This window comes from Rattus norvegicus, chromosome X (assembly GCF_021556685.1).
Source record: "Rattus norvegicus strain SHRSP/BbbUtx chromosome X, alternate assembly SHRSP_T2T, whole genome shotgun sequence".
In the NCBI taxonomy this organism is placed as follows: Eukaryota; Metazoa; Chordata; class Mammalia; order Rodentia; family Muridae; genus Rattus; species Rattus norvegicus.
The window spans coordinates 92428765-92454659 of NC_141554.1; the positions used below are offsets into that span (position 1 = coordinate 92428765).

At 38.3% G+C, this 25895-nt stretch overlaps 1 pseudogene; it reads left to right on the top strand.

Moving 5' to 3' along the window:
- Positions 1–12961: 12961 nt before the first annotated feature.
- On the top strand, positions 12962–25655 carry Cactin-ps4 (cactin, spliceosome C complex subunit, pseudogene 4; annotated as a pseudogene).
- The last annotated feature ends 240 nt before the right edge of the window (positions 25656–25895 follow it).

A 25895-nucleotide genomic window follows, 5' to 3' on the forward strand; every position in this document is an offset into this window, starting at 1 on the left:
GCCACCAAACTAGGTAAGATGGATCAAGCAATGAAGTTCTCTTTCTTTTTGTGTCTTTGTGTGATTTAGGTTATCAGTTTAAATGTGACTTTGTAGAACATATGGATTTCCACAGTGATTGTATAAGTTTGCACTCCCATCAGCAATGTAGCTATACCAATTGTTCCACATCCTCTGTAGCATGTGCCACCTCGTGAGTTTTTGATCATAGCAATTGTAATTGATGTATCATGGAATCTCAGATTTGTTTTGATTTGCTATTCCCTGATTACTAAAGATGTTGAACATTTCTTTTTTTTAATAGTTTATAATTTTTATTCTAGTCTATAATAAGAAAACAAACCCAAAAACAACCAAACCAAAATCCCATGAAGACTGGTATTACAGCATATTAACAAAAAACATGTTTTAATTAATATGCAACTATCTAATAAACTTACTCTTTAACACAGTGTATTTATTCTCTAGTGTAGAATGTTATACATTTCTTTAAGTGCTTTTTATCCATTCAACAATTATAAACAGTGTTTTATGTTGTTATGGAAGAAATGGAAATTATCATTATAGGATGAAAATATTTAACTTTCAAGGCTAAAAAGTACATCTCATTTTTCAAAATACCCTTTAGTCAGAGTAAGTTCCCTTTCCAAGCTTCTTAGAATGTAAAACATATAGATTACAAGCTATATTGCACAAGAAACAGCACTTCTAGTAACTGCCACACAATTTTAAGGCCTTTTCTAATTTGGATCTTCAGCAAAAGTGTTAAATATTATTTCAAATTATGATTACTTTCTGTATTGATCCAGCATAGTACACACATATCTGTTTGCTTACAAAATCCAGTTTTTTCAATGATACAATTATTTATTTTACTTGTATGAGTGCTTTGTCTGCATAAAGTATGTATACCACTTTTGTGTATTTCTGTCTATATAAGCCAGAAGAGAGCACTGAGTACCCTGGATCTAAAGTTACTAATATTTGTGGGTCACAATGTGAGAAAAAAATCTGGGTTGTCTGCAGTAACAACACTCTTAATTGGTGAAAAATCTCTACAGGCTCTCCTGAAGATTGTTGGGATAAAAACACCAGGATATATAATCATGTACCTCTAAGAATCCTAATCTGTGACAATATAATATAAGAGTTCCATATTATTGAAACAAAATGATCTCAATCCATACTTTATCTTGTATCCATGCTGTTACTTTATATAAAATAATTGGCCCACTTTTTATTACATATCTTGAATTCATTTGAATATGCAAGATAGTTCCAGTGTTCCTTTGAGACCCTCTTTACTACAAAATTAGTGGTCAGCAAAATATGAGGAAGTTACAATCATTATTCATTTCCTCTTTTATTATAAGCTTAGTACTTATTAAGCTGTCAGTATTACATTAATTAGAATTTAGTAACACTAATTCATTTCTAATTTATCATATTTTTCCATTAAAGTCAATTTGCTGAAAGATATTTTTTGGCTTCAATAAACACGGTGAGTTAATATTAAATGATTTTCTTATTTCAGGAAATTAGTCTAAGAGTGTGACTATTTCATGGTATGGCAAAGGTGCATAAAAATATGCCAAAGGTACAAGTCAATGTTATTCTTAATAATTTACTTTCCTGTCTGTGTGTTATGAATTATATTTCCCTTTGAACTCTTGCTGTAGCTTTCCCTTAATTTTGCTTTTATGTTTAATTGATAGGATTTGATTTGACCATTCCTGCACTTCTCACAGATACAGTCTTCATCTAAGAGTTTGTTCCTTACTCAAATAAGCTTCAATGCCAAATGCTATTCTGCTATATTTATTTTAATTAGTTTAGTCTACCAGCATTATCTTCTTATTCTTTCTATTGACAGTTTCCTCTGGCTTTGAACTCTGTCCATTTATGTTGGAAGAAGTCTATTTTATTACATTTACTTGTTTCCTTTAATTTGCAAATGAATTAACATAGAAACTTCCAATTTTCTTTCTAATAAAGCAAAAACACCACATAAATTATTATTATATTGGATTTTTAAAAAATTTACATTTCAGATGTTATCGCCTTTCCACATTTCCTGTCCATAAACTCCCTATCCCATTCCTCCTTCCCCTTCGTTTATGAGGGTGTTCCTGCACCCAACCACTCACCAATTCCCACCTTCTGCTCTGACATTCCCATACACTGGGGGGTCAAGCTTTTTCAGGAACCAAGGCTTCGCACCCTTTGGTGCTCAACAAGGCCATCCTTTGCTACATATGCATCTGGAGACATGGGCCAATCCATGTGTACTCTTTGGATGGCAGTTTAAACCCTGGAAGGTCTGGTTGGTTGATATTGTTGTTCTCATGGGGTTGCAACCTCCTTCAGCTCCTTCAGTTCTTTGTCTAACTCCTCCAATGGGGACACCATTCTCAGTTCAATCTTTGGCTGTGAGCATTGGCCTCTATATTTGTTACGGTCTGGCAGAGCTGCTTAGGAGACAGCCAATCTGATTTGTTTGAGTTAATTTTATATCCAGCCAGATTGCTGAAGGTGTTTATCAGGCTTAGTAGTTCTATGGTGGAACTTTTGTCATCACTTAATTATAGTATCATATCATCTGCAAATAGTGATATTTTGACTTCCTCCTTCTCAATTTGTATCGCTTGGACCTGTTTTTGTTGTCTGATTGTCCTGGCTAAGACATTGAGTATTATATCAAGTAAGTAGGGAGAGAGTAAGCAGCCTTGTCTAGTCCCTGATTTTAGTGGGATTGCTTCAAGTTTCACACAATTTAGTTTGACTTTGGCTACTGGTTTGCTGTATATTGCTTTTACTCTGTTTAGGTTTGGGTCTTGAATTCCTGATCTTTCCAAGGAAGAGGTGTTGAATTTTGTTAAATGTTTTCTCAGGATCTTATGTGTATTTTTAATTGAGTTTGTTTATATAGTGCTTTACATTGATGGATTTTCATACATTGAACCACACCTATATCCCTTGTATGAAGCCTACTTGATCATGATGGAGGATCATTTCCATGTATTCTTGGATTTGGTTTGAGAAAATTTTATTGAATATATTTGTGTGTCTATTCATAAAGGGAAATTGGTCTGAATTTCTCTTCTTTTGTTGGGTCTTTCTGTGGTTTAGATTTAAGTGTAATTGTGGCTTCATAGAAGTCATTGAGTAGTGTTCCTTCTGTTTCTATTTTTGTGGAATAGTTTGAACAGTATTGGTATGTGTCCTATGAAGGTCTGGTAGAATTCTGCACTAAACCCATCTGGTCCTGGACTTTTGTTTTTGTTTTTTTTTTTTTTTTGTTTTGGGGGGGGGGTTGGGAGACTTTTAATGACTGTTTCTATTACATTAGGAGCAATGGGACTGTTTATATGGTTTATCTGATCTTGATTCACTTTGGTACCTGGTATCAGTATATAAAATTATGCATTTCATCCAGATTTTCCAGTTTTGGTGAATATGGGCTTTTTTCATAAGATCTAATGATGTTTTGAATTTCCTCATATTCTATTGTTATGTCTCCTTTTTCATTTTCTGATTTTGTTAATGTGGATAATTTCTATGTTATTTAGTCTAGCTAAGGTTTTATCTATCTTGTTGATTTTTTCAAAGAAAAAGCTCCTAGTTTTGTTGATTCTTTGTATAGTTCTTTTTGCTTCTACTTCATTGATTTCTGGCCTGACTTTAATTGTTTCTGGCTATCTACTCCTTTTGGGTGTATTTGCTTTTTTTTTTTTTTTTGTTCTAGAGCTTTTAGTTGTGCTGTCAAGCTGGTAGTGTATTCTCTCTCCAGCTAATTTTTGGAGGCACTCAGAGATATGAATTTTCCTTGTAGCACTGCTTTCATTGCATCCCATAAGTTTGGGTATATTGTGCATTCATTTTCATTAAATTTTAAAAAGTCTTTACTATATTACAAAAGGAATGTAAGGAAAGAAAGTCTTATTTTTAACTGATTATTCAGTATACAGTTTATAATGGCATGGAATTAAAAGAAGCATGTGTTTGAAGTAGCTGATCACACCACAATTACCATTGAGAAAATGAAAACTATAAATTCAAGATAGTGCTCAGCTCCATTTATTCATGTATATAGTCTAGATCTTATCCATAGAATGTTGATATTTACATTTGGCAGGTCTTCCCATCTCAGCTAACAAGAAATAGACATGCCCTTCTCAGGCATGCCCAGAGACTAATCTTCCAAGTGATTCTAGATTCCATTCCATCAATTTGACAATTTCTTTAACCACCACCCATAGTTAATCTGCCTCATGTCAACTTGATACCATATATATATATATATATATATATATATATATATATATATGTCTTCATTAAACACCAAATAAAGACAACAGTATGATTTTGGTGTGATTTAACATAATACAGATATCTTACAAACAGGAACATAAGAGTCTCTAATTTAGAGTCGAAGTGAAGTGAAATTTTCAACATTTTTTCTGGTGTTCTGTATCTAAAATACTACTTTGTGAAATGAGCAAAGTATAAACATATCCCAGTTTTTAATATCATGTTAAATAAGATAATAAGAAAAAATCTTGATACATTCATCTATAGTTAATGCATATAAATATCTTCTTAAAAACAGGTTGAGAGCTCTAATAATAATTGTCAATTTTACTTTCTTGACTGAGGACATATTCATAGGCAGTTTTTTAGGAATACCTCCTGCATTCATTTCAGTATACAGAAAATTCTAAATTTGTAGGAAACATCTCTCACTAGTAGGAATGATTCAAAAGTTCAATCCTGAACCATGTGAGCCATTTTCAGTTCTGCAGGATTTAAATTCTTGTTACTGAAAATAATCATGGGCTACAGATATAATAATGACTTTTCATAAATGAATTGCTATATTCTAGACACATGATTTTTTTGTCTCTACTGTGAATTACTGGTTTCATTTAAAGTAGTTAACCTGTTCAATCACTCTATTGAACACTGTGACTCAACTCCTAGCATTCTAAATTACAGGCATAAAGAACTGAAACTGCGTCAAGTAATAGTCAACTTCCAGTCTATCAAAAACATTTCTGTGTCTCTTGGTGGCAGCATTCTTGCCTTTCTTTACTTGGCAGCTTCAGATAGTAGGACCACAGGTGAAAATATTTATAAGTGACCATATGAAGCTCCAGCAGAAGGAAGACAAAAACGTAGATGCATCAGTCCTCTTACAAGGGGGAACAAAATACCCATGGAAGGAAAGACAGGGACAACGAGTGAAGCAGAGACTGAAAGAAAGGTCATTCAGAGACTGCCCTACCTGGAGATTCATCCCATATGCAGTTACCAAACTCAGTCTCTCTTGCTGACTTGATGACAATAAGTGCTTGCTGACAGGAGCCTGATATGGATGTCTCCTAAGAGGCTCTACCAGAGCCTGACAAATACAGATGACAGCCAACCACCAGAAAGTGCTTAGGGACCCCAATGGAGGAGTTAGAGAAAGGACTGATGGAGCTGAAGAGGTTTGCAACTCCATAGGAAGAACAATATCAACCAACCAGACACCCCAGAGCTCCTGAGAACTAAACCACCAAATAAAGAGTACGCATGGACAGAACCATGACTCTAGCTGCATATGTTGCAGAGGGTGGTATTGTCTGGTATCAATAGGAAGATAAACTCTTAGTCCTGTGAAGGCTCTTTCTTTCCAGTGTAAGGGAATGACAGGGTGTTGAGGTGTGAGTGGGTAGGTGGGAGAGGGACAATCTTCATAGAAGCAGGGAGTGGATGGTAGAGGGGGGAAGCAGAAAAGGTAAATACATAAACTATCCAATAAAATAATCAGAAAAATAAGGTTCTACAATAGGATAAAACACCACTTTCTGTGTAGAACATAAGGTCTGGAATACATAATCTTTTGTAGTATTTTAATTAGAAGACAATAGTACTTTCTCAAATATGTCTGGGGAGCAGTGGTGTCTTTTAAAGATGTCTTCTGAAAACTTTTAGTGATACAATTGTGTATTTGCTTGCTCTAAAACCACATTCAGTGAATTGTAAATCAGGATAACCCAGAATTGATAATTGTTGAGAATGAAGAATATTAATATTGACTTCTAGTTCACTTTATGTCTATTTTTCACAAGAAAAATTAGAATATTTGAGTAGTATGATGTAGTGGTTTGAATAGGAACAGCTCCCATAGACTCATATGTATGATTGCTTGGCATACAGGGAGTGGCAATAGTAGAAAGTGTGGCCTTGTTAGAGTAGATGTGTTCTTGTTTGTTGAAGTATGTTAGTGTAGGGGTGGGCTTTGAGTTCTCCTATGCTCAAGCTATGCCTAGTGTAGCTCATAGGCTCCTTCTGTTGCACACAGACAAAGATATAGGATTCTTAGCTCCTTCTGCATTACTATGTCTCTCTTAATGCTGCTATTCTTCTTTCAATGATAATAGTAGACTAATCCTCTGAAGCTTTAAACCAGCCCCTACTAAATGTTTTCCGTTATAAGAGTTGCCATGATCATGGTGTCTTTTCCCAGCAATAAAATATGAACTAAGACACATGGCTTAATAGTTTGAAATCCTATTAATTTAAATTATTGAAGAAAATAATGGTGTCTTACACTTTTTACTGCTGTGAACAGAGAAACCATGACCAAAGCAACTCTTTTAAAAACAAAATTAAATTGGGACTGGCTTACAGGTTCAGAGTTTCAGTCCATTATCTTGAAGGTGGGAACATGACAGCACTCAGGCAGACTTGGTACAGGAGGCACTGAGAATTCTACATCTTATTCTGAAGGCAGCCAGCAGAATACTGACTTCCAGGCAGTGAGGAAAAGCATATCAAGCTTCCCCACTCACACACATACTCTTACCAATCTACACCTCCTAACAGTGCTACTCCCTGGGCCAAGCCTACCATCCCATTCCACTGCCTGATCCCCATTGCGTTGTTCAAACACATAAGTTTATGGTAGCCATACAAACCCATAGCATAATGAAAATACATTTAATTTAACTTCAAAAGTACACCTAGTCAATAGCAGTGTCAACAATATTAAAAGTCCAAAGTTCAAAGTCTCTTCTGAGATTCATCCAATCACTTAACTGTATTCTCCAATGTAAGAAAGGAAACAAGTTGGGCAAACTCCAAGCTCTGCACCTTCATGGCTGATTTCAAAGCAGTCTTCAGATCTCCAACTCTATTTTCATCTTGGTTGACTGCAACAAACTTCTTTCTCCTGGGCTGGTTCCATTTTCTGTTACTAGCTGTCCGAGTTAGGTATTCCACATCTCTGATGTCTTTAACATCTTGGAATCAACATTAACTTCACAACTTCTTGTTGCAATGTCTGGGATTCACAAATAATATTCCGGGGTCCTCCAAATGTCTGGAGTAAGTTCTCTAACTCTGCCCTCTATAGCACATTAGGCTCTGGTTGACTCCACTCAACTGCTGCTGCTACTTTTGGTGATCATCCTATGTTACTGGCATTTCCAATACAGTGCATTCTTCTGTTGTAACTAGGCTTCATCAATAGCCTCTCATAGACTCTCTTCATATTGCCAAGCCTCTATGTTTTTTCAGGACCTCTTCACTCCTGAGACAATATCTACAACTGAGGCTGCCCCTTCACCAATGGCCTTCCCAGCCCCAACCCCACACATACATACATGCAGTGCTAAGCCTCAGCTGCTCTCTATGACCCCTTCAAAACTAGTACCATCTGGATGATTTTTACATATTACCAAGTTCAGCTGCAGCATGAGGTACAACCTGGGCTACCTCTCAAACACAGCCTGTTTGTGCTTTCAGAAAACATTGTCCCAGAAGATTTCACTTTAGTGATGCTGGCCTCTTCTTAATCACCAGTAATTTCTTAGCTCCAACTAACCATCATCAATTTTCCCAGTGGTCCCTTCTTTTCTTGACTCTAAAACCAGAGCCAAATGGCCAAACTGCTGAGTTCTTCTACTTGCTGAAGCTGGAACATGGTTTCCTTCTTCTATTCCATTATCTGTTTTTCTGTTTTTCAACTTCTTTGCTGCCTAAGCTTGGCTGTCCTGAAACTTGCTCTTTAGATTGACCTTGAACTCAGAGATCTGCATAGCTCTGTCTCCTGTAATACTTGGATTAAATATTTGTACTACCATGCCTGGTCTTAAATTTAGCTAGGTGGGAACTTGCTCTAAGGTTACCATTCCCTTAATTCAATTTAATATCCACATATACAGGATTCTACTCCATTTTGTTTCCTGGTGCCCCTTTAATTTTCCAACCATATATGCTATGCTTGTTTAAAATGCTCGCCATCGGGGTTGGGGATTTAGCTCAGTGGTAAAGCGCTTGCCTAGGAAGCGCAAGGCCCTGGGTTCAGTCCCCAGCTCCGAAAAAAAGAACCAAAAAAAAAAAAAATGCTCGCCATGAGACTTAACCAGAGAACAGAGTCTATGGTGAATATTTCTGAGACTTCCTTTGTCAGTGCAATTAATCTGACTCTCTTCACCCTAGCCTCAGGCAGACTTTTCAGACAAAGGGCAAAAATAGCCACATTTTTTCACCAAAATACCACAAAAGCCATCTCTATGCTATGTGTAGAACCTCTTAGGCCAGGTCTGCTGCACAATTCCATATTCCTACTAAGATAACCTATTAAACCCCAGTTAAAGCATGCCAGTGCTTTCCAAATCCAAAGTCTCAAATTCCATATTCTTCCAAACAAAAGCATGCCCATCATAGCATTATCCCATGCCTGGTACTAACTTCTATCTTAGGACATTACTGTTGTGAACAGACACCATGAACAAGGCAACTCTTTTAAGGGCCATATTTAATTGGGGCTGGCTTACAGGTTCAGAGGTTCAGTTTACTATCATGAAGATTAGAGTATGGCAGCATTTAGGCATATATAGTAAAGGAGGAGTTGAGAGTTCTACATCTTGTTTTGAAGGCAGCTCTCAGAATCCTGATTTCCAGGGAGCTAGAACAGGGATATTAAGGCACATATTCATACACAATGACAAACCTACTGCAATAAGGCTATACATCCTAATAGTGCCACTCCTTTGATCAGGCATATACAAACCATCACAAGTGGGATATAGTCACATTAATTATTATTTTTTCAAAATTAAAATTTATTCTGTTGACAAAAGACCATAAATGTATGTAATATATAAGCTATTCTTTCAATACTCAGAGTACATAGGTTAAAAAATGACTGTCAGTTGTTTCCATTATATTGTAACAACATCTGTCTTATACTGGGTATATGGAATATTTCTGCTCAGGAAACACTGGTGTAGCAATATCTAGATGGATGATCTCTAAAACATTCCAATTTAGACACTGCCTACTTTGAAATGGCAACATTTTGAAGGCTAAATTTCCAAGATTTTAATTTCTCATTAAATGTAAACCAAATTTCTCTTCATTGTTAACCAATGAAGGTTCTTTTTTTTTTTTAACTTTTGAATAACTAGACATAAATGAAGATTTCTATTTCTCTCTCCCAGTTTGCCTTGGTTAATTTCCTAGAATTACCCATAGGACACTGAGGTATACTTACTTTCTTTTGTTTACCTTAAAGGACATTAATTAAACTGTTGCAATAAACAATAGACAAAAGTATGGGGTGAAAGATAGGTACATAGAACTTCTGTGTCCTTTATTAGTATACTGCCATCCTGATTACTCCAGCTATTGAGCCACCTGAAAGCTCTTCTATCTTGTCCTATTTTAAACTATTTTCTAAATGTTTTTGCTGCACAAACATGATTGAATAAACCACTGGCAATCAGTAATAAATACTTTTGTTATCGGCAACCCATCCCTAGAGCAGTGGTTCTCAACTTTCTTACTACTTTGACACTTTAATATAATTCTTCATATTGTGGTGACCCCTACCCATAAAATTATTTTTGTTCCTGCTTCACAACAGTAATATTTTTCATTATTATTTTTAGTCATTTTGTTTACAGTCTAGTCGATATCCCCATCTTGTTCTGCCTGTTGACAGTTCCTCATTCCTCCTCATACATCTTCAGGAGGATGTTCCCACCCCACCCCACCCCACATATACACCATACCATGCAGCCCCATTCCCTGGGTCCTCAAGTCTCTCCAGGGTTAGGTGTGTCTTCTCTCATTAAAGCAGGACCAGGCAGTCTTCTGCTGTATATGTGCCAGGGGCCTTGAATCATCTAGTGTCCACTAACCTGGTTGGTGGCTCACTGAGAAAGCTCAGGAGTCTAGTTTGGTTGAGACTGCTGTTCTTCGTATGGGTTTGCCCTCCTCCTTAGCTTCTTCCAGCCTTTCCTTAATTCAACCACAAAGGTCCTCAGCTTCTGTCCAATAGTTTGGTGTAAGTGCCAATAGTTTGGTGTAAGTGCAAATAGTTTGCTGTGTCTGTCTCATCTGCTTCTTAGGCTTCTGGGAGGGCAGCAATGCTAGGTAGGCTCCTGAATGTAAATTCATCATAGCATCAGTAATAGTGTCAGGCCTTGGAGCCTTTCCTTGAGATTGGTCCCAATTTGGGTTAGTCACTGAACCTCTTTTCATTCAGTATCTTCTCCATTTTTGTACCTGCAGTTCTTTTAGACAGGGATAATTCTGAGCCTGTTTTTGACTGTGGGATAGCAATCCCATTCCTCTACTTGATACCCTGTCTTTCTACTAAATAACTGTAATCCTGACACCATTATGAAGAGTGATATAAATTGTCTGTGTTTCCTGATGGCCTTGGGCAAGTACTCTAAAATTTTAGCTCAAATACGTAAGTGGTTATGTCCTACAGAATGAGAAACTATGTTCTACAGGCTAGGATAGATGCTAGAAGAACCAACTAACTGCTACCGTAGTAAGTCTTTTCAGCAATTAACAACTATCATTAAACTACACAGAGAGTATCTAGCAAGCATCAGATTATGCGGATTAAAGAGATTCTTAACCACTTAATATTTAAAGATTTTAGAAATCAAAGTCAAGGTAAAAGTTGTCATGAATTAACACTTTATACCATATCACAGCTACTTATTTTATAACCTATTCCACAATAACCTTATAAATTTTGAATACATAAGTTATAATGATGGTGTTAATCATATAATATCATATCTTATGTGATAGACTATAATTTACTTGAAATATTTGACAAGAGTACTAGTCAATGTAACAGTGGCATCCAAGCAAAGCCTATTTTTCACAAATGTACAGCAGATCTATTTATTTTGTCTCATTAAATTATTTTATTATTATTAAAGTCCAATTAAAATATTCATGATGCATGCAAGTGTTAGTATGATAATAAAAACTCTACACTCATTGCTATATTAACATCCTTTGAAGTGTGATTTTTTTAGTCTAATCTCTGTCAAGTGATGGAGTTTTGTTTTCCAAAGCTTGCCTATTAAATGACCTTGAAATATATTTCACAGAGAGGAAATAGTAGAAGAGAATTGTAAATTCAAAGTCTAGCATTCAAGAATGTTTCCCTCTTTCCTATGCCTTGAAACACTGTCACCTTGAGAACAAGTCCAGACTAGTCAGCTGGAGAATGAATAATCAGTGAAGTACATTCAATGCACCAGATCTGACATGCAGAAAAATATCCCTGGGAGCAGTGATTTCTCCTTGATACAAACTGGTCATAGATACATGAAAAAGCACTAAAGATCTTCTGTTGACTTTAATTTTTGTCATAACATTCAGAATAAAATTAAGTAAATTGTTTTTAAATGAAAAGTTAATTTTAGTATGCAAAAATATTAAATTGAAGAACTACCAAAGAAAATCCAAATGTTTCTAGTTTTCTCTTCAATTTATTTCTTAATTCAGTTACATAATTATGATTTCTAATGAAAATTACATTTGTAAATTTTATACCTTTAAACCTTAAGCAGGTCTTGGTGGATCCCTTCAAAATAAAGTGTTATCTAATGTTTCAACCAAAATATAAGGGGAATGAAGAAAAAAAAAAAGAATGAATGAAAAAAAATATCATAGCTATTGTTCTGTTACTCTGAAGAGGCACAATAACCAAAGAAACTTAAAACATAAAATTCATTTTTTTCAGGGAAGAAAGAGTTTATTTGGTTTCTACTTTCAAGTCACAATATATCACCTAATTAAGTCAGGACAGGAACTCAAGCAGGGCAGGAACCTGAAGGCAAGAGCTGATGCCAAAGCCATGAATTGGTGCTGCCTATGAGCTTGCTTGCTAGCATGGCTTGGAATGTCACATGGCTTGCTCAGTCTGCTTTCTTACAGAACCCAGTATCATCAGCCCAGGGACAGCACCACCCAGAATGGACTGGGCCCTGCCCCATCAGTTACTAATTGAGGAAATACCCTACAGCTGGACCTAGTGGAGGGTTGTTGTTGTTTTGTTTTGTTTCTGTTTTTGTTTTGTTTTATTTGTTGTTTAGGTTTCATCCTTTTAGATAACTCTAACTGTGTTAAACTGACATGAATCTAGCCAGGACAACTGACCCATTGTCAGATTAATACGGAAACACAGAGCTGTTAAGCCGCCACTACTTTTTTCTTGTTTATCCCTAATATAAAAGCCTTTGAGACACCTGAGCATAAGCATGCACAAGATCACATATAAAGACATCAGGGTATAAACCACTTTACAGAGTTAAAAGTCCCATAGCCTTACAAATTTAAACACTTTACAAATTATCTCTTTAAAACTATTCAGTCTTGGGGGCTGGAGAGATGGCTCAGTGGTTAAGATCACTGACTGCTCTTTGAGATGTCCTGAGTTCAATTCTCAGCAACCACATGGTGACTCACAACTATCTGTTATGGGATCTGATGCCCACTTCTGGTGTGTCTGAAGACAGCTACCTTGTACTCATTTACATAAAAGGCATAAATTAATATTAAAAAAGAAACGCAGGGTGACTTCACCCAGGGCCAGCTCCACCCCTTCCAGTTTGTTAACAACAACAACAACAACAACAACAACAACAAAGTATTAATGTCTAGATTCACAGCACGAGCCGAGCCGCCAATTGGGTCTGGACTCGCTCAGGTTGGAAGTAGCAGAGTTGGAGTCTCAACAGCATCTGGCACCCTAAACATGAGCAAGCGGAGCAGCAGAAGGTGACACTGATCCGAGTAGTGCAGCCATGGGCGCAGGTTAGATTCTGAAGGAGACCAATAGTCTAGGAGTCGAAGCCAGAGTCCATGGCCACTCCAATGGCACGTACAAGACCAGTCCTCACATTCTGATTCAGGTGAGGAGTGGGCCGGGAAGGGTTATAGGAGCCCTTGGTCCCCAGGGTCACCAGCATCTAGATTGGACTCCTCAAGACGATCCTGGAGCCCAGGGGCAGTTGCAGAGCTGCAGGAATGGTTAAGGCTTCATAAGGCACGCAAGCAGCAAGAAGAGCTGCTCAAAGCCTTCGATATGCCTTAGCAGAAACATGCACAGCGACTGTTCAAGAAGGAAGCTAAGGAGCACAAGAAGCAGAAGAAGATGGGCTGGGGTGAGGAGTACATGGGCTACACCAATTCCGACAAACCCTTTGGAGACTACAATCTGCTGGGCACCTTCATCTGGAACAAGGCCTTGGAGAAAAAAGGCATCAGTCACCTGAAAGAAAAGGAGCTGAAAGAGCGCCACAAGAGGAGCCGGCAGGAAAATCAGCTGGAGCTGCAAAGGGCCAAATGTCTGCAGCTAGAGCAGGAACAGGAGAAAGCCATGTGGGAGCAGGAGCTGGAGTTGCTGCAGTGGCAGAAGGAGGAGCAGGAGCACACCTTCCACTTCCGTCAGGCCAAGCTTTGCTCCAAGATCCGAATCTGAGATGGGTGGGCCAAGCCCATTGATCTGCTGGCCAAGTACATCAGTGCAGAGGACGACTTTGACCTGGCAGTGAACACGAACCTTATTTATTACTCAATGGCCTTTCGGTGGCAGACATGGAGTACCTGTTAGAGGACATCCATGTGTACACAGAACTGGAGCAGGGCAAGCAAGTGGACTTCTGGAGGCAAATGACAGCCATCACAGTGGATGAGATCGCCAAGCTCCGCAAGCTGGAGGTATCAGGCAAGGGCTCAGACGAGCATATTGAGGGGGTCAACGCCTCTGTCACTTCGATATGCAGTCGGTGTTCAAGGGAAAGACGTACAAGCAGCTGCAGGTCATAATCCAGGGTATCCAGGGCAAGGTCCATGCTGGTGGCCCCAACCTCGACCTGGGCTACTGGGAGAGCCTGCACACATGGCCAGGGCCAGGCTCCATGAGCGCCACCAAGATGTTCTCAGGCACAAGCTCTTCCAAGTGAAGCAGAAGCAGGCTGTGGAGAGCCGCTCTTCCCCATCATCGAGTCAGAGCTGAGGGCCACCCCCAGCCCAGAATCTGGGGTACAGCCCTCCAGCCCCGGGACTGCAGTGGAGCCAGCAGACCTGGTGGAAGTCGAGGAGGAGGTCACAGCAGCAGGGGAGGGAGAGCAGGAGGCACATGGCCAGGCAGTGCTGATGGAGGAGGACCTGATCCAGCAGAGTCTGGCCAACAACCAGGCCAGCCACTATAGTCAGCTGCTGCTCAGAGAGCATGAGCTGCTTATGGACGTGTAGGTGCTGGACCTGCACGAGGACCTGAAGGGTCTGGAGCTGTCTCACCAGCAGCTCTAGGCTCCAGGAGATGGAACCCAGAATGCTGAGGACATCTTCTTCCGGTATGTGAGGGAGAGCATGGGGCAGGACAGGGCACAGTTCAGCATGGGTACCCATGCCTACCTGCGGGCAGACAAGTACCGGGTTCAAATGGAACAAATACACCAGATGCATTATGACATGGACAACCCTAGCCCAAGATTGTGCAGGGCTACAAATTCAATAACTTCTACCTCTGTAAGCATGCCACGCCCGAGTACTTCCTGGAGGCCTGCACGGACAACCCAGATTTTGCCAACTGCGCTTCCATGCAGCCCCTCCCTACAAGGACATCACCTTTAAGATCTTCAGGAGCCAGTGGGAGTACTCACACCGCCATGGCTTCCGCTGCCACTTTGCCAACAGAATCTTCCAGCTCTGGTTCCACTTTAAGCACAACTTCTACCGCTGTGATGCCTGTGGACTGCCCACTCCTGTCAGGCTGGCTCCTGGACAGCTAGCTTCTCGAATGCCAAGCCAAGCGAACCAGGTGGCCTCCTTCAGAAGCCTTGGGGATTCATGGACTATAGATTGCTTTCTGAGCACAGATGTGGCCAGCTGAAAGATGAGACTAAGCCTGTAATCGGATCCCACAGAGTATAAAGAAGGCAGTCTGGGAGGTTTAGAGGCCCTACAGAGAGATACAGAGAGACAGAGGGGGAGACCTAGAGGAGACCAGATGGGACCTTTAGGAGTGGAGGAGTATCCAGAACCAAGACCTCCTGGGAGTTCTAATTAGTGGGGATTTCTTAGAGAAATGATTAACTCTTATGTAGGGTGGGTTTGTACCATTTAGGGGTTCACATGTTGATGTCAGTTGAGTTTTGTGTTCTTTGTATGGGTGTTTAGTGGGTTGAGAATTTAGAGTTATAAATCTGATTGATAAATTATAAGCCTCTGCAATTTTCTTTATAAGGGGCGCTCGGGGTTTAGAGCAACTTGCAGCAGACTGGCCAAAGGGGACCTATGACTGGGAAATCATAAGTGCTCCACCAGGGAATGGGGAAATGGGAGCAGGGGAGGACTACCACTTATAGATAGCCATGGGGATGGGATAGCTTAGGCTGAGAGAAGCCAGTGATAACCTAGATTGTTTTTAATAATCACACACTACACTGGACATTCACCAGCACTGTGCAGGCTGCAGCCCCTCTGCCAGATCCCTGCCTGTCTTGAAAGGATTGGAACTGTTCTGGAAAGACTGCATGAGGTGGCAGAAAGGTCTCGTTTCTACAGACTTGTTCAACCATGCAACTGCATATGGGTTTGGTACATTTAATAGAAAGCTTATTCAAAAGAGTCCAGTCTTTGGTACTGGAGAAAGGGCAGTAAAGAGCTCTGAGTGCTCAAGCAGAAGTCTTAAGTTTAATTCCCAGCACCCACGTGGTGGCTAACAACCATTGTTAATGGGATCAGATGCCATCTTCTGGTGTGTCTGAAGATAGCTTCAGTGTACTTAGATTAATATATATATATATATATATATATATATATATATATATATATATATATATATGTGTGTGTGTGTGTGTGTGTGTGTGTGTGTGTATAGATATTTCTGCTTTAAAAAATCATCTGTTTTAAAATCCAAAATGTCTATAAAACCTCAAATCTCTTTTTTTAAAAGTTTAAAGTCTTGCCTGTCCCTGATGGTGCATGCCTTTAATCCCAGTACTGGGGATAGAGAGGCAGGCAGATTTGAGTTCAAGGCCAGCCTACAGAAGGGTCTGTAACAGCAGAGAATGAGAAAGAGATAGAGTGTTCCCCATCTGGCCAGGAAATGACCAAGATCATTAACCTGGGGACTGAACTTCGCCTAGATTTGATCTATAGGTTATATCTGATAGGTTTTTTTTTTCTTCACTGCCCTTGAATTGAGGCAGTATTAAAGGCAGGTGTATTGGGAGAGATTTTACCACCCCAAGGACCAAGGTTAGGGAACTCACCAGAAGAGGGGGTAGGGGGTAGAAGAGGGAGAGAAAAAGAGAATCGGGCAATTATTCTGAGAGAGAAGAGGTGGCAGGGAGGGAGGGAGGGATGGAGGGAAGGAGGGAAAGAGAGAGAGAGAGAGAGAGGGAGAGAGAGAGAGAGAGAGAGCATAACATAAAATTCTTAATTGCAGGATCATTTATAATTTCCAAGGATGAGTTCATGAAAATCATGGCAGAAAGCATGGTAATATGCAGGGAGAAATGACACTAGAGCCTCTACTGAGGCTTATTTTTTATGTGCAAATTGGAGTCAAAGAATAATAGATTGGACCTGGCCTGGACCTTTGAAACTTCATAGTCCACCTCTAGTGGCTCATCTTCTCCAACAAGGCCACACTTCTTAATCCAGCCTAAAAGAGTTCTACCAGGTATAGACCAAGCATTCAGATATATGATAGGCCTGTGGTGCCCAGGCTCATTCAAGCCACCACATTCCAAAAGGCAGAAAACTATATTAATTTCCTGTTACCATGAATATCACAACTTTTATTATTGAACAATTCTGAACATGTTTTTCACAGAAGGAAGGAGATGGGGTTGTGCCTTACTCATTGAGTACTTTAGTACTATCCATTAGGTCTTGAGTTACACCACCACCATTACCATCACAACAGCAATGATTACAAAAGAAAAGAACTTAAAAAATGTGAGCAATAGATGAGTGAAAAAAATGAAATAGGAAACAAAAATGTCAAAAATAAAAGGAAAGGAAGAAAGAGAAAAACAAAGGTGAGTGATTCAGTATTTAAATTACTCTAGGCAAACAAGACAATTCTGGCAGATGTTAGCTGGCAAAATGTAAAGAGAGTGGGTTGTACACTTGAGAAGATAATGTCAGAACAACATTTCTTTTCAAGTAGCAATCTTTGTTTTCATATAGAGAATATTTTGGGCACTCAAGAACCAGGTCCACTACGGTCCAGACAATGCCCAGAACTGAAGGGAACTGGTTAACAGCTCCCTCCACCTAAATCCTGTGGGAGGGAAAGCTAAACCTTCAAAGGGGTAGATATGCCTGTGAAGCTAGAAGAGACTACTCTCTGCCCACATTTCTGACTCTGGAAGAAAACGCCTAGTGCCATCTGGGTCCCCTGTGCACAGGGTCTGAGCGAAGGCGGGGCAGACCCTTCTGGTTGCTGCCCTCACAGAGAGCTGAAACCTGGCTCTGAGAAGCGACCCCAGGCTTGAGACCAGAGGTAAGACCACCTTTTCTGCTCCAAGTGACCTGCCTGGCGGACTCAGGACATATGCCCACAGGAACACCTGAATACCAGTAGACAGGAATGACTACATGGCTGAAAGCAGAACACCCTGTTGCCGTAACTGGCTGAAAGGGAACAGGAAAACAAGTACACAGCACTCCTGACATACAGGCCTATAAGACGGTCTAACCACTGTCAGAAACAGCAGAACAAGGTAACACCAGAGACAATGAGATGACAAGAGGCAAGTGCAGGAACCCGAGCAACAGAAATCAAAACTACATGGGATCATCGGAGCCCAATCTCCCACAAAAGCTATCAAGGAATAACCAAACACACCAGAAAAGAAAGATCTAGATTTAAAATCACATTTGATCATGATGATGGAGTACCTCAAGAAAGACATAAAGAACTCCTTTAGAGAAATGCAGGAAAACACAGATAAACAAACAGAAGCCTAAAGAGAGGAAATGCAAAAGTCCCTGAGAGAATTACAGGAAAAAACAATCAAACAGGTGAAGGAATTAAAAGTGGAAGTAGAAGCAATAAAGAAAGCACACAGGGAGAAAACCTTGGATATAGAAAACCAAAGAAAGAGACAAGGAGCTGTAGATACAAACATCACCCACAGAATACAAGAGATAGAAGAGAGAATCTTAGGAGCAGAAGACTGCACAGAAATTATTGACACAACTGTTAAAGAGAATGTAAAACAGAAAAAGTAACTGGTCCAAAATATACAGGATATCAAGGACACAATGAGATCAAACCTAAGGATGATAGGTATAGAAGAAAGTGAAGACTTCCAGCTCAAAGGACCAGAAAATATCTTCAATAAAATCATAGAAGAAAACTTCCCTAACCTAAAGAAAGAGATGCCCATAAACATACAAGAAGCCTACAGAACTCCAAATAGAACTCCAAAAAAGAAACTCCTCCCATCACATAATAGAGAAAACACTGAAGGCATAAAACAAAGAAAGAATAGTAAAAGTAATAAGGGAAAAAGGTCAAGTAACATGTAAAGGCAGACATATCAGATTACACCAGACTTCTCACCAGAGACTATGAAAGCCAGAAGATCCTGGACATATGTCATACAGACCCTAAAAGAACATAAATGCCAGCCCAGGTTACTGTATCCAGCAAAACTCTCAATTAACATAGATGGAGAAACCAAGATATTCCATGACAAAACCAAATTTACACAATATCTTTCTACAAATCCAGTCCTACAAAGGATAATAAATGGTAAAGCTCAACATAAGGAGGCAAGCTACATGCTAGAAAAAGGAAGAAACTAATCATCTTGCAACAAAACAAAGAGAAGAAAAGCACACAGAGTTTCACATACAAATACGAATATAACAGGAAGCAACAATCACTATTCCTTAATATGTCTCAACATCAAAGGACTCAATTCCCCAATAAAAATACACAGAATAACAAACTGGATACGCAATGAGGACCCTGCATTCTGCTGCCTACAGGAAACACACCTCATTGTCAAAGACAGACACTACTTCAGTGTGACAGGCTGGAAATCAAATTTCCAAGCAAATGGTCTGAAGAAGCAAGCTGGTGTAGCCATTCTAATATCAAATAAAATCAATTATCAACCAAAAGTCATCAAAAAAGATAAGGAAGGATACTTCATATTCATCAAAAGAAAAATACACCAAGATGAACTCTCAGTCCTAAATACCTATGCTCCAAATACAAAGGCACCTACATACATAAAAGAAAACATACTAAAGCTCAAAGCACACATTGCACCCCACACAATAATAGTAGGAGATTTCAACACCCCACTCTCATCAATGGACAGATCATGGAAACAGAAATTAAACAGAGACGTAGACAGACTAAGAAAAGTCATGAACCAAATGGACTTAACAGATATTTATAGAACATTCTATCCTAAAGCAAAAGGATATACATTCTTCTCATCTCCTCATTTTACTTTCTCCAAAATTGTCCATATAATTGTTCACAAAACAGGCCTCAACAGATACAGAAAGATAGAAATAATCCCATGTGTCCTATCAGACCACCATGGTCTAAAGCTGGTCTTCAATAACAATAAGGGAAGAACGCCCACATATACGTGGAAGTTGAATAATGCTCTACTCAACGATAACTTGGTCAAGGAAGAAATAAAGAAAGAAATTAAAGACTTCTTAGCTTGTCTTCAATAGCAGTAAGGGAAGAACACTCACATATACATGGAAGTTGAATGATGCTCTACTCAATGATCACCTGGTCAAGGAAGAAATAAAAAAAGAAATTAAAGACTTTTTAGAATTTAATGAAAATGAAGGTACAACATGCCCAAACTTATGGGACACAATGAAAGCTGTGCTAAGAACAAAACTCATAGCTCTGAGTGCCTGCAAAAATAAATAGGAGAGAACATATATCAACAGGTTAACAGCATACTTAAAAGTTCTAGAACAAAAAGAAGCAAATACACCCAGAAGGAGTAGAAGGCAGGAAAAAAATCATACTCAGAGCTGAAATTAACCAAGAAGAACCAAAAAGGATTATACAAAGAATCAACAGAACCAAATGTTCTTTGAGAAAATCAACAAAATAGATAAACCCTTAGTCAGACTAACAAGAAACACAGAGAGTGTTTCCAAATTATCAAAATCAGAAATGAAAAGGGAGACATAACTACAGAATCAGAGGAAATTCAAAAAATCATCAGATCCTACTACAAAAGCCTATATTCAACAACATTGAAAATATGGAGGAAATGGACAATTTTCTAGACAGATTCCAGGTACCAATGTTAAATAAACCAGGAACAGATAATCCATTTCAACAAACCCATAACTCCTAAAGAAATAGGAGCAGACATTAAAAGTCTCCCATCCAAAAAGAGCACAGGTCTAGATGGGTTCAGTGCAGAATTTTATCAGACCATCATAGAATACCTCAGACCAATACTATCCAAACTATTCCACAAAATTGAAATAGATGGAGCGATACTGAATGCTTTATATGAAGCCACAATTACTATTATACCTAAACCACACAAGACCGCACAAAGAAAGAGAACTTCAGACCAATTTCCCTTATGAATATCGATGCAAAGATACTGAATAAAATTCTGGCAAACCGAATCCAAGAGCACATCTAAGCAATCATCCCCCATGATCAAGTAGGCTTCATCCTAGGCATCTAGGGATGGTTTCATATATGGAAAACCACCAACTTAATCCACTATGTAAACAAACTGAAACATAAAAATCACATGATCATTTCATTAGATGCTGAGAAAGCATCTGACAAAATCCAACACCCTTTCATGATAAAAGTCCTGGAAAGAATAGGAATTCCCAGCCCATACCTAAGCATAGCAAAAGCCATATACAGCAAACCAGTAGCTAACATTAAACTAAATGGAAAGAAACTTGAAGCAATCCCTCTAAAATCAGGGACTAGACAAGGCTGCCCACTCTCCCTACTTATTCAATATAGTTTTTGAAGTTCTAGCCAGAGCAATCAGACAAGAAATGGAAATCAAAGGGATACAGATTGGAAATGAAAAAGTCAAAATATCACTATTTGCAGAGGATATGATAGTATATTTAAATGATCCGAAAAGTTCCACCAGAGAACTACTAAACCTGATAAACACCTTCAGCAATGTGGCTGGATATAAAATTAACTGAAGTAAATAAGTCGTCTTCCTCTACACAAAAGAGAAACTAGCCTAGAAAGAAATTAGTGAAAGGACACCTTTCATAATAGTCCCAAATAGTATAAAATACCTCGGTGTGACTTTAACCAAGCAAGTGAAAAATCTGTATGTTAAGAACTTCAAGACTCTGAAGAAAGAAACTGAAGAAGATCTCAGAAGATGAAAAGATCTCCCATGCTTATGGATTGACAGGATTAATATAGTAAAAATGGCCATTTTACCAAAAGCAGTCTACAGATTCAATGCAATCTGCATCAAAATACCAATCCAATTCTTCACAGAGTTAGAACAATTTGCAATTTCATCTGGAATAACAAAAAACCTAGGATAGCTTAAACTATCCTCAACAATAAAAGGACTTCCGGGGAATCACTATCCCTGATCTCAAGCAGTATTACAGAGTAATAGTGATAAAAACTGCATGGTATTGGTACAGAGCCAGACAGATAGACCAGTGGACTGAATTGGAGACCCAGAAATGAACCCTCACACTAATAGTCACTTGATTTTTGACAAAGGAGCCAAAACCATCTGATGGAAAAAAGATAGCATTTTCAGCAAATGATGCTGGTTCAACTGGAAGTCAGCATGTAGAAGAATACAAATCAAGCCAATCTTATTACACTGTACATACCTTAAGTCAAAGTGAATCAAGGACCTTCACATTAAACCTGATACATTCAAATTAATTGAAGAAAAAGTGGGGAAGCATCTGGAACACATGGGCACTGGAGAAAATTTCCTTAACAAAACACCAATGGCTTATGCTTTAAGATCAAGAATCAATGAATGGGATCTCATAAAACTGCAAAGCTTCTGTAAGGGAAAGTACACTGTTGTTAGGACAAAATGGCATCCAACAGATTGGGAAAAGATCTTTATCAATCCTACAACTGATAGAGGGCTTATATCCAAAATATACAAAGAAATCACGAAGTTAGACAGCAGGGAGACAAATAACCCTATTTAAAAATGGGGTTCAAAGCTAAAGAAAGAATTCACAGCTGAGGAATGCCGAGTGACTGAGAAACACCTAAAGAAATGTTCAACATCTTTAGTCATAAGGGAAATGCAAATCAAAACAACCCTGAGATTTCACCTCACACCAGTGAGAATGGCTAAGATCAAAAACTCAGGTGACAGCAGATTCTGGTGAAGATGATGAGAAAGAGAAACACTCTTCCACTTTTGGTCGGATTTCAGAATGGTACAAACATTCTGGAAATCGGTCTGGAGATTCCTCAGAAAATTGGACATTGAACTGCCTGAGGATCCAGCTATACCTCTCTTGGGCATATACCCAAAAGATGCCCCAACATATAAAAAAGACATGTGCTCCACTATGTTCATAGCAGCCTTATTTATAATAGCCAGAAGCTGGAATGAACCCAGATGCCCTTCAACAGAGGAATGGATACAGAAAATGTGGTACATCTACACAGTGGAATACTACTCAGCTATCAAAAACAATGACTTTATGAAATTCATAGGCAAATATTGGAACTAGAAAATATCATCCTGAGTGAGGTAACCCAATCACAGAAAAACACACATGGTATGCACTCATTGATAAGTGGCTATTAGCCCAAATGCTTGAATTTCCCTAGATGCACAGAACACATGAAACTCAAGAAGGATGACCAAAATGCGAATGCTTCAACTCCTTTTTAAAAGGGGAACAAGAATACCCTTGGGAGGGAATAGGGAGGCAAAGTTTAGAAGAGAGGCAGAGGAACACCCATTCAGAGCCTGCCCCACATGTGGCCCATACACATACAGCCACCCAATTTGATAAGATTGATGAAGGAAAGAAGTGCAGGCTGACAAGAACCAGATGTAGATCTCTCCTGAGAGTCATAGCCAGAATACAGCAAATACATAGGCAAATGCCACTGAACTGAGAACAGGATCCTCGTTGAAGGAATCAGAGAAATGACTGAAAGAACTTGAAGGGGCTTGAGACCCCATATGAACAACAATGCCAACCAACCAGAGCTTCCAGGGACTAAGCTACTACCCAAAGACTATACATGAACTGACCCTGAACTCCAACTGCAAAGTAGCAATGAATAGCCTAGTAAGAGCACCAGTGGAAGGGGAATTCCTTGGTCCTGCCAAGACTGAATTCCCAGTGAACGTGATTGTTGGGGGGAGGTCGATAATGGGGGGAGGATCGTGAGGGGAACACCCATAAAGAAGGGGTGGGAGAGGGGTTAGGAGTTGTTGGCCTAGAAACCGGGAAAGGGAATAACAATCGAAATGTAAATAAGAAATACCCAAGTTAAGAGAGACAAAGAAAAAAAAACAGATTAAAAAAATAAAAGGAAATATTTTTGCTTTTTGTTTGTTTTATGATAATGACTGTCAGATTCAAAAATAATATTCTTCTTCAACAACAGGGTATTTATTAGAGAGAATTTTCTAAGAAGCTTTATGCTACATTTTCCTGTAAATTGTGCTACTTTACAAAAAGCTAAAGATGAAATTCTGTATTCATTTAAGAATAACTGAAAATATGTGAATTTTTATTTTATTACACATCATTTGAATGTTGCAATATTGGGGTTAAGTAGAACACTTTGAGTTAGTTTGGTGAACCTTAACAGAAAAGTAGTGCTCACACTTCTGCAATATCTTGAGTCCATGCATGTGGATGGACTTAATTGTAGAATTGGCCTTTACAATGTTTTCCTAATTGCTAATATTATTGAATTCTTGCAAGGTGTGACCTGTCTGGGTAGTCATCTTCAGGAGGCCATGATTTTACTTGTTGTCCACAGCAGCTTCCATGACAGAGAGCAGTGTAAACTCCACATGCATATGACAGCATAATGGAGACATATGAAGCTAGCAGCTTACAGCATTGAGAATGGAATACTTAACCAAGTCACTGTTTCTGTGATAGGCAAATGTCTTTCATGTGTGAAGTTTTCATTCTTTTGTATCTGCTGTGAATCTTGCTGTCAACCTAAAGAGGATGATATGACACACAATGACAAAAACACATAAAATCTCAGCTTCAGCAACAGTCAATGTGCCTAGCTGTCAAAAATTTCTCTCAGGGATCTGTGTCTTCTTTCCCTGTAATGTCAGTATTTTCTTTTCAATATTGAAAAAAAAATTTTTACGAAAAATGGTTTTTAGTGATATGTAAGAGTATACTGATAAAATTGGACACAACTTTTATATTTTTAATGCAAACGTATTTCTCTAGAGCCTCAAATTCAATTTTACAATGTCCACATGAAATGCTAATTTCATAGTAATTTTGATTTTCAGTCATGGTGGTGGTACACAGTCAAGTTTTCCTTTTTTAGTGGACTGACTTCTGATAATTTAGAAAGAGTTTATTCCTACATATTGCATGGTTGTGATTTGTACTTGATTTAAGATTCTATGAGCTTTAGAGTGTTTTGCACTAAGCACAAATGTCAGTTGATTATTCTTGAATCTAATACTTTAATAAAGCTAATTCATCTTGTAGCTATGTCACTGAAAACTAGTTAAGCTGCAAGGACATATATTCTAGTTCTTTTTTGAATGTAATGTCCATTTATTTAACTTTTAATAGATAAATAATGATATTATAAATGGTATTACCAGTTTATATTTTAAAATGTAAGGAATAAAATTGTGATCTATTAGTATGTTTATCAATTATTTCCAAAGTAATAATTTTACTATATACCTCTAAATGTGATGAAACACATTTTTATAAGTATATATTGTATACCATGTAACATGCAAAAATTATGCAAAACAATATAATTTTAAGATGAATGATTGTGTAAACATCTTTTGCTACTTTTTCATATTTGGACTTTACTATATTACTTGAGCAGCAAGTGAAAATTAAGACCTAGCACTTAACATTTCAAGTCACAGAAGAAAATGATTTCTACTGTAATTTTCAGAAAAATTGAGATAAAATATTTCATAATAATTTTTCTACTAAAGAATACTCTACATTTTAAAAATTATAGTGTGAAGATTTCACAGCCCCCTTTAAAGACTGCTTAGTATATGAAAGAAGAAGAATTTATTTGTGCAACAATCCGAGGGATCCATAAGCATGTGCTGGAATGTGTTCATGCCAAGCTCATGGCTTAAGGGCAATAAACATTAAAAAATGATAAATGTGTATGAGAAAAAGTGAAAAACTACCAGATTAGCTTTATAGCAAGAATATTTGAAATAACTAGCTGACTTGCAAGGTTACTCTGTTAATCTCTTCACATGAGAAAAATTTCTAAGAATCTCCAAATTGATTAAATGCCCCATTATTATGCTTCATATTAGAAACCAAGACACAACAATAGTTTCAATAAAATTGAGTTATATTCAAATTAT